The 8,957-nt window shown below is 39.5% G+C and overlaps 2 pseudogenes; both read left to right on the forward strand.

Moving 5' to 3' along the window:
• The first annotated feature begins 3,654 nt into the window (after positions 1-3,654).
• On the forward strand, positions 3,655-6,150 carry LOC149265864 (coatomer subunit alpha-3 pseudogene; annotated as a pseudogene).
• Positions 6,151-6,397: 247 nt separating this feature from the next.
• LOC149265865 (coatomer subunit alpha-1-like) lies at positions 6,398-8,411 on the forward strand (annotated as a pseudogene).
• The last annotated feature ends 546 nt before the right edge of the window (positions 8,412-8,957 follow it).

Consider the following 8,957-nt stretch of genomic DNA (forward strand, 5'->3'; position numbering starts at 1 on the left):
CCTCTATCTTTTCTTGATTAACCATGATGCCTATTGATGTAGTGACGATATCAAGACATTGTGTCATTCCCTCCACTAAACGACTGAATGAGCTTTGTAGTGAGAGCAAGGCCATCTATAAAATTCACATTAAGCACTTTCTCCCCATAAAGGAGGGGAATGCCTCAAAATGTTTGTTATAAATAAGAAATCTTAAAGGAGAAATAATAACGCATCACTACAATACCACATAAATATGGGGCAAATGGTTTGGATCGTTCATGACATTGCACGTGGGGTTTGGTCTAGGGTTTGTACTGGTTCTGTATGCTGATTCAACCCCTTTTATGGTATATAGGCTGGAAGATCATTTGCAATGTCGACCAAATTCGAGTGCCAGAGTAACTGGGTAAAGGGGTTGAACTTTTATATGAAAAGGCCATGGATCCTAGCTAGTCTTCACGGTGGGGTTATTCAGTTATGGCTGTTATCACCTAGATTGACCTGACGCTGAAGGGAGGCAATTCTAGGGTAACCACAAACCAAGCTTAGCCTAGTAGCTAGCCCTACTAGGCCGGGAGAGGGCTCTCTCCGTAAGGATCTCAGTCAAGATGACTGGATCAAGTAAAGGATTTTAGGCTAGGTATAGTAGCATGAAAGTTTTTGATTGAATTTGTTGGTGTTTTGTTGGATCAGATGGAGCTAGGCAGTTTAGGTCTGGGAAATTAGGTCATTAATGCGGGGTGTTCTATGTGGCAAGGTAGGCATAGGCTTTAGCACTTTAGGCTTAATGGTGTGAGGTGTTTAACACTGATGAGCAGCTAAGGAGGGCATGTGACAATCATGGATCCTTCTCAAACAATAGAAAACATGAAATATTGAATGATTTCCCAAGGCAGAGCACTGTTACAATGGATTCTACCCTAACATTCAATAAGAAGCAATGAAATGAATGATGGCATACATAAAACATGTAAACAAATGATTACAAAAGAAGAATTTGTGCTAAAACTCCATACCACAAAGATCCCATAAAAATAGTTGCAAATCTTATTAATCTTCTTACCAAACTGCTTACAATGATTTACAATCAAGCTCTGAGCATCCAAGTGAGTCCAACCCACACACTGACTGAGAAAATACATGATATAGACCCCCAAACAACTAATCCTAGCCTCAGGGGTCGAATTCCACGAGAGGAGGAGTCAGTTGCACAAAAATTTGAGCAGACAGCTAAAGACTAGGATGTTGAAACTGAAACATTCCTAGTATGAAGCAAACTGATTCATTCATCTCATTTAAGCTTTTCATCTAATGTATCTACCCTAGGTTAATGACATCATGATTTTACATTACATTAGTGAAAAGATTAAAATCCCATAGGTGAAAAGCGAAAAACCAAAGAAACAGTGAAAAATTGGGCTGCCTGTCAAGTGCGCAGTGCCTCTCCTGGACAAATGCGCAGCGACGACTTCAAATCAACTTTTAAGTGCCTTCTTGATGTCCAAATTGGGCATGGGATAGCTCATTGGAAATCTCATCGAGTCTACTTTCCAGAAAATCTTGAATTTTTTAATTTGGAGCTCATTTGCCATGTCAAAAGCCCAATCTCCCAAGACTAGTCAAAATGAGCAGAATGAGGCTGCCAAAATGCAGAGTGTTGTTTCAGTCAACTTTTGGAGGTCTTCCTCAACTCCAAATTGAGCTCATGATAGCTCAATGGAAATATTTCGGTGTCTAATTATCATTTGACTCATCAAGAAAGTCATTTGGTCACTCCAGCTAGGAGAAAGCTTGATTTTCCCAAAGTCACTCCAGAAGTGCAGCAACTCTCTCGAGGCAAATGATGTTTTGGACATTTCTGTTGAACCACGAGACCTGTGTAAAAACTGAAGGAGGTTTTTCTTCTTGAGTCTATTATGGGAAAAAACCTCTCTCACTTTCTTCAAATTCATATTTTCTTGCTCAGAAACATCATTTGAATAAAACCTATCCCGATGTGTGGAACAAGGGATTTGTAGAAATGAAGGGAAATGAAGGAGATGAGGGGCCTCTAATTTCTTGAAAAAATTTTGGGAAGTAGGGAGGGATGTTAGGAAGTAGGGGAAAGTAGAATTTCAAAGATTGAGTGAGGGGAAGGGGTCTAAAAGAGCAAAACACAGGCCTAACCTAGAAAAGTGTTAAATTGTAGCAATAGGCTAGGGTTTGTGGGAAAATGATGAATTTGAGGGATATAAGTGATGGGAAGTGTTTAAGAAGGTATATTAAGGATAAGGAGAGGTGTATGAACATTAGGATACAAGTTTTGGTGATGATTTGACCATCCAAGAAAAATTACCTTCAAAACCCGAGAGGGAAATGAGCCTTACTTAAGCAGAACTGAAGCACAAACAAGGTGTAAAATGACCCATTGGAACTTGAAATAATGATGACAACTCTTTGAATGATCGCACACTCAGCTGAATGGTGACATGGACCAGTGATTGGAAAACTTTGGAAGGAGTGAAAACAATCCTAGACCTAATACCTAGTGACCAAATTTTACATGAAGACTCACTGAAATGAAAAAAAATTGATTTGGACACCCCAAGACCACTTTATAAGAGCATATTTGATCACTGGTGGAAGACTGCAAACACTAACACTAACAATGGCATTATCAAATGGGAACATTGATAGATTTGATGAGCATGATGGGTCGATTAGAGGAGTACATTTTCACAAGGCTTAGTCGTGTTTGTGTCTGTAGGTAAGCCAACTGGCTTGGATATTTATTGCATGTTTTGTGGTCCATGTGAACCTCTTTTTTTATGTATTTAAGAGATTGAGAAACACTTTGAAACTGATCACCAAGGTTCATTTTTCAGTAGTTCCATCAATTGGACGATTGATATGGGTTTCAATGGATACATTTTTATATCCTGGAATGGTGGGTGTCTAACACCTTGGTGACATGGAGAGGATTTTGAACACATTGGTGTTGTGAGAGTCCCTCATGTATTTTGACAAAAATTTTATGGATCAACTAGGAGATTACCTTTAATTGCTCTGTATTGTAAAATGTCTGGAAATTACACACGTCTAGTGGCAAGTTTTGTAGTGGTGTCAATTGGGTCTAGCTTGGGTGGTTGGGAAGAAAATGTTATCTTTCCCTGTTTGTGAGTCAATTGTTGTTTGAAGCTCTTCTTCATGAGCTATGAGGAATAGAGTCAATTGTTGTTTGGAGCTATGAGGAATATCTCAGTCTCACTACCGGACGGAGGGTGGGGTGAGAAATTACACGCAAGGAAAAAGGTCGTAAGGTAATCAAACTGGTATACCTATTTTAAAACCTTCTGAATGGGTGGGGATTGGGCCAGATGACAAGTCCTTGGTGATTTTGGCAGGCTTAGAAATGCCTCTCATAGTGCAGCCACTTAGCTAAAGGAGAGCTACAAGAAAAAATCCCACCCTCTCCCATCCAAGGAACAAAGTTATTTTAGAATTGGTAGGTTTAGTGAAGCTTCCCAGCCATGTAGCTTCTTATGTAGATATTGTGCGTGTATATTTAGGACATCTAAAGAGTAGTGCCTTCGATTGTAAATGATATTAACTGCAAGTCGTCTGACATAACAGTCAAAAATACAATTATGAAAAGTTGTTATAACTCCAATTTACTTGTTAATGTTACAGGGAATGTCTTTAAGATCAATATATGGAACTACAATATGCACCGCTGCCTATATCCGGAGAGTTAAGTTCCACAATGAGTATCCTTAGATTGTCAGTGCCAATGACGAACAAACAATAACAATATGGAACTGGCAATCTTGAACTTGTATCTGACCTTACTAGCAACATTTTTTGTGTAATGTGCGTTTCTTTTCATCCTAAGGAAGATTTGGTCATTTGAAGCCCCTTGGATCAGACTGATTGTGTATGGGATATTTGTGCTCTGAGGAGGAAAACCATCTGCTGATGATATTAAGGTTAACACAAATGAACACATATATTTTTGGAGAGGGTGATGTTGTTGTCAAATATGTTTTGGAATGTCATGACCATGGAGTGAACTGGGCTGCTGCTTTTCATCCCAGCTTGCCATTGATTGTGTTAGGAGCAAATGGTCACCAAGCAGATTGAATGGCATGCAAATTCAATTGCTTGGTGAAGTTATATCTATTTCATTAGAGATATATTAACATTTTTTTTTTTTGTTACTCCTCTTTCTTGAGTAGCATCTCAGTTTGCATGTAATTCATTTGTGAAAAGTTAGTTTGTTTTGTTCTCGAATACCAAGGCCTGGCAAGTTGGATAATTTAAGAGGGCATGTGAAAAGTTTGTAGATAATTCGTTTGTGAAAAGTTAGTTTTGTTCTCAGAGATCAAGGCCTGGGAAGTTGAATACTTTAGGAGGGCACGTGAAAAATTTGTAGATAATTCATTTGTGAAAAGTTAGTATGTTTTTTATTCTCGGGTACCAAGCTTGGGAAGTTGGATATTTTAACTTTTAAGAGGGCATGTGAACTATATGTCTCGTGTGATGTTCCATCCATGCCACGACATTATTGTTAACATTTAGAAGATAAAAGTATTTGAGTTTGAGATGTATCCAAGTATTGTAGAGGTGTCCAAACATTTCGTAGAGACCATGATTGCTTCTGGATCCTTGTAGCACATCTTGATCCGAATCTTCTTGCTGCTGGGCATGACCATGGGATGATTGTTTTCAAGTTAGAAAGAGAAAGATCTACTTTTGTTGTTTATGAGGGCACCCTATACTGCAACAATGACCATTTTTTGTTTGCTCATCAATTTGCAACTCAAAAATACTCTCAACTTATACAGATAAGAAGGGTTGGATCCATGAATTGGATCAAGGATGATGATCATTGTTGTTTAGCCCCATGGAGAATGTTGTCCTAATACGTTTGGATGTTGATGGTGGGTGATATGAACTTATTCTTGGGCCAGAGGATAGTGTTGGGCCTTTTTTGCATGCAATCAATCGGCAGTCACTGACATGAGTCATAACCAAGTGATAAAAATCGCAGAAATAAGGTGATCAAGAAGTCTAGTTGTCCAGTAACTATGGATACAATTTTCTGTGTAGGAACATAAAACTTTCTTCTTGGGCCAGAAGATAGTGTTGGGACAGAAGAGTGACACAATGCAGGAAGAAAAGACAGCAACCTTGGTTTGCAACAGAGGATTGTACCTGGGGACCTCCATATTCCATTTGTTAAATACATTGAGTCAGATGACATGGAAAATGTAGCCTTGCTGAGCAAGCATGCAATCATCATTGGAAGCAAGGAGCTTGTACATTATTCTCTGCATAAGATTATTTGTGTTAAAACTTAAGAGTGGTGCTCGGGGTGACAATTGTGCTTTGTTGTCTTCCAAACAGAAACTGTGGCCTTATTGGAACACTTGATGTTCAAGTATGTATAATGAAGGTGTCTGAGAATTCTGTCAATTGCATGAATGAGTTGGAAATAACTGTGTCATACAGATTGATGCATGAGTATATATTCAAGCTAGCACTGATAAAAAGGAAGTATGACAATGTTATGAGCATGATTAGGAACTGATTTGTGGACAGGCAGTGATTGCTTAGCTGCATCTGAAGGGCTTCCCAGAAGTGGCTCTTCACTTTTTAAAGACGAGAAGGCATGATTTAACTTAGCAGTGTAGGGTAAAGCTATTCAAATTGATGTTGCTTCTGCAAAACAGAGAGATGTTAAGGTCACTGGTATACACTTGGAACTGAGGCCCTTTGGTAAGGAAATGCTGCCATTGTTGAATATGCTTACCAAAGATTAAAAAATGTTGAAAGGCTTTCATTTTGTATCTTGTCATGGACAATATTGATAAGTTTTTGAAGATGTTGGGGATTGCATAAATATAAAATGATGTTATGGGTCAGTTCACAATGCCCATATGTGAGTGCAGTAGTTCATGGGCTTACAGAGATTGCTGATATGCTTGTACTTAATAGTTAGGTGGCAATCTGCCCACTCTGCCATCTGGAAAGAAATCATCACTTATTGTGTCTCCTCCATCAATTTGTCACAATCGTGAATGGCTGTTATTGAGGGTTACCGAAGGCCTTTTTGAGGGTGGGTTGCATAATGCAGGGGTTGCAGTCCATGAAGAAGAGGATGAAGGAGCTGCAGCCAATAGGGGTTAAGACCTTGACACTTCTGGTGGGTTGGATAATGCAGGGGGTGCAGTCCATGAAGAAGAGGATGAAGGAGCTGCAGCCAATAGGGGTTAAGACCTTGACGCTTCTGGAGTTGAAAAACAAAATGGCGAGGTTGTAGTGGTCAGTGATAGAGAAGTGAGAGGAGACAATGACGATGAGGTAGGATGGGATGTAGAAGATTTGAAGCTCCCTACAGATGTCTAAGCTGCAAATGTTGTAGGTACAACTCATAATGTCATTAGTTACGCCATCACCACGTATGCCAGTAATTCAAATATGGATACAGAAAATCTTTTCTTGCAGGTGAGAATGCAGCTGCTAGTAACATTAATATGGCGATGCAGCTCTCAAGTCAACAACTTGGTATTAAGAATTTCACTCCATTAAAAGTTAAAACCTTTGTTTTTGGATCTTTACATGGGCAGCCATACATACCTCCCTACATTTGTTTCTGCACTGTGGTCTTCTTAGCAATAGAGGGAGGCTGGAGTGAGACTGCTAGCTCAAATGTCAGAGGTCCATGAGCTTTGGTATTTAAGCTTTTTGAATTAGATGAGAAACTTAGACTAGCTTACAAAGCCACAACATATGGGAAGTTAGCTTACAAAGCCACAGCAGATGGGAAGTTTAGTGAAGCATTAAGGTTATTTCTTACAATCTTGCACGCAATTCCAGTTATTGATGTAGATTCCGTTTAGGAGGTTGAGAAGCTGAAGAAATTGATTGGAATTGCTAAAGAATGTGTTCTGGGTCTTCAAATGGGGGTTAAGAGGAAGTTAAGGATCATACTGTCGAACAACAAGAGCTTGCAACCTATTTTACTCATTGCAACATTCAAAAAGTCCATTTGAGGTTGGCTTTGCTGAACACCATAGGTGTTTGCTAGGGAAATTCAAGTTTTCCAAAACATAAAAGCTTGGTTTTTCAGTACATTTAACTATAACAACAAGGTCTTCACCATATCATCATTCCAATTGGAAATAAAACACCAGTGATAATTTCTTTCCTATTCACTAGGGATAATGGCCCTTTACAATCCCTGCACAAAATTCCAAATAAGAGACAATACTTACAGCTGTTAGCTCTGTATAAACTGAAGTCCCAACATGCAACAATTGTTGTTCCTTTAGCAGCTCCAACAACCAACTCCTTGGACACCTTGGACTGCTCCTAGTGACTTGGTAGCCCTCCTGGCATGCCCCCTGTACACTCAATCAGCAATCTGCCCATCTAGCAGTTCCTCAGCTACATCCTGTAGGCCATGGTCTGCTTCCTCAGTCCTCCTGTAGCAGACTTCAAAGCCTTGGCCTACTCCTTTAGTCCTCAGTCGCCTTGCTGTAGCAAGTTCACACCGTCACCCCCCCTTCACAGAACTCCACAGGGCCACTAACTTGGCTTGATAACTGCTGGCAAATGAGCTCGCTGCAAACCATGCAACAAAGGCCCAGCAAGTTCTGCAGGCATGTGGGAGGCAGTTGCAGGATGCTAAAAACACTGAATTATGACTTCAGAAATCCTTTTGTTGTTTATGGAGCAACTTTTGCACCTCTATACCGTGGTCAGAAGTATGTGTCTGTCCACATTGTACACCACACTTTATTCCAATCATAAAGGGAAATCTGTGTGCTATATGTGAGCTTGTAGTTGTGTTCCGGGTCTTTAGATGCAGTTCAAGAGAAAGGAAGTTAAGGATGATACTGTTCAACAGAAAGAGCTTGCAGTTTATTTTAGTCATAGCAACCTTCAAAAATTCCATTTGAGGTTGGCTTTGCTGAATACCATGGGTGTCTGTTATAAGGGATGGAGCTTTAGTACAACAGCTAACTTTGCTTGATGACTATTGGAAAGTGAACCCCTGCAAACCATTCAACAAAGGTACAACAAGTTCTGCAGGCATGTGAAAGGCAGCTGCAGCATGCCAAAAAATTGAATTATGATTTTGACTTCAGAAATCCTTTTGTTGGTGGTGCTGCAACTTTTACACCTATATACCATGGTCAATCAGAAGGATGTGTCCTGTCCATATTGTACAACATGCTTTGTTCCAGTCATACAAGGAAATGTCTGCCCTATATGTGAGCTTTCCATTGTGGGTTCTGATGCTTCTGGGTGCTGAATGTGCATCTTTATTTCAAGAAATTTCATTACCCATGCATATTTCCATATCAATATTGCACTCTCTACCTTTGAGAGCCACATTGAGAGATATGGCAGGACAATCACTAACAAGTCTTGGACAGACTTGAGGGTCTTCTTAAGAGACTGGAGGAGGTTGTTTATTGATCACTGAAGTGACAGTAGAAGTAAAACTTTCCATGTTTTTTCATTGTTTACAATTTGAAATTTCAGTCTCTGTTTTTGCTTCCCTTTCTCAGTCTCAGACAATGAAAAGTGCCAGTAATTTAGCTTTAGGTCTGGAGAATTTTTTATAGAACCCCCTGGGTGTTTATCCTATCTTTATCATGCAAGTGTTCTAGTGGTTTGTCTGAGTAGAAACAGGCACTAGGGTCTTATTATTCAACATCAGAAAGCAATGCAATTGTTTGAATGCTTTTTCATATGTAGGTCCTGTCAGAATCAGAACTGGTCAAATCACCCCATTGGACTGGGCATGGTATTGAACCAGCCTGCTGACTAGACTGGTACCTAACCAGTGCAAATTGGCCCTAATTGGCTGGACAAGAGACTTAAATTTTTATGAAATTTCTGAATGAATTTTTTGTACATGCGCAACAAAGTTGGTTTATTCTTTTGATGATGACTATAGATGCAAAGTAAACACTTGTGAATTT

This window comes from Pinus tabuliformis, chromosome 6 (genome assembly GCF_031772625.1).
Source record: "Pinus tabuliformis cultivar Carrire ecotype Pingquan chromosome 6, CPIR1, whole genome shotgun sequence".
NCBI lineage: Eukaryota > Viridiplantae > Streptophyta > Pinopsida > Pinales > Pinaceae > Pinus > Pinus tabuliformis.